Raw genomic sequence first — 1,718 nt, 5'->3', positions numbered from 1 at the left:
AAAAACAACAATCACTTTTTCCTTTCTTTTCCCAGTTGGCTCTCTTTTTTAAGGACAAAACAACTCTAAAGAAAGAGTCTGAGTGACTGTGGGAAAGGGGAAGTGCTGATAATCACAGTGCCACTCAGCTGTTTGTATGGCACCACATGTCTCTCACTCTGAACTGTATGAGAAAGCGTGAAGTTTTAGTACAAACTCATTACTGATCTGTCAGCTGTCACCATTTCCTCACTGCACTCCTCTGCCATTCACATTTTTCTTCAGGATCCGCTCCTGCTGGGGCACTGACACAATGTATGAGTTGCTCAGGATAGAGTACATCCACTTCAAAAAAAAGCTGCTGAAATGATTCGTATCTACAAGGCTTTGATATTAACAGCACCGTGAAACTTCCTGATCTTACTGTTTCCTATTTTTGAAATAACAGCAAAAACCAAGTGTGCAAACACTAGGCAGGACCAACAGGGGCAGCAATAGGCAAAATATTTCATTTTATGCTATGGCAATTTTTAGTGTATTTTTCATGAGATAGCAGTAGAAACTTAATAGAGGACTTGTTGTTTCAGTCAGGGAATCGTGTTGAGACGTGAGTCCTTCAGGGACACAGTGGCAGACACGAAATTGCTATGACTGTCCCGTGGAAAGAAGGGTTCACCTGTACTCACAAGTGACCATAGAACTTAATGCAGAGCTTTGGTTGAAAAGAAACAATACTGTTCCACAGTGGAAAAGGTTAACATCACTCCTTGCAGTCTGACTGTCCTAACCCTAACTAATGAATGCATACAGGTCCTGCAAGGTGATGAAACACGAGATTTGGTGCTGCTGCCTAGGGTACCACCTCCATGCACACAGAATTGGAGACAGTGCTTTTCCGCATGCGCAGGAAAAACAAAACAACAACAACAACAAAATAAACAACCAATACAAACAAGGCCTTCCCTCCAACCCCCGTCAAGGAAAACAACAACACAACACTGAGAGTGAAAAATTTCCAAAGTACGAAAGGAAATAATCTTTAAAAACTTAATGTAAATTAGTTTTGGACAGCAGGAAGAGAGGCAGAAAAGAGGAACAGCAACTGGTTTATTTCTTCTTTCCAGATCCAGGCTTGTATCTTTGCTATCATGTAATTTTGAGGTGTACCATCCAAGAATGAGGAAGTGCACCGAGACAATTCAGTGTGAAGAATGGGTTCACAATTGGGCAGTTTGAATGCATAGCAAAAGTCTGAAATTATTTCAATTTTGAAACAAGCTTTTTTTTTTTTTAAATGTACAAGGGCTGCTCCAAAAATAATACATTCTAATTTATTATATTGGTCCACAGTATCAGAGGTAGATGTTGGTGGTATGGCAGTAGAGTTTCAGCCTTCTCATCAGTATTCCATTACATTTTGTTGCTGTGTGACAGATGGCAGCAAAGGGGCAGTCTGACCAAGTGTTTTCTGACATGGAAGTGGGTATGAAACAGAGGTGTGGAATCAAATTCCTCCATGCAGAAAAGAATGACGCCCATTGTCATTCATCAACACTTGGTGAACACTTATGAAGACCAAACAGTGCATGTGAGCACAGCGAAGCACTGGGTAGTGCATTTCAGCAGTGGTGACAGTGTGTCACCTCTGCTGGTGCAGATTTTTCCAAGCATGGCATACAGGCTTTTGCTCATCATTGGTTGAAAAATGCATGACTAACTGTGGTGACTATGCTCAAAAA

Source organism: Meleagris gallopavo, chromosome 6, assembly GCF_000146605.3.
Source record: "Meleagris gallopavo isolate NT-WF06-2002-E0010 breed Aviagen turkey brand Nicholas breeding stock chromosome 6, Turkey_5.1, whole genome shotgun sequence".
Classification (NCBI taxonomy): Eukaryota; Metazoa; Chordata; class Aves; order Galliformes; family Phasianidae; genus Meleagris; species Meleagris gallopavo.
Note: the sequence above shows the minus strand (reverse complement) of the source record.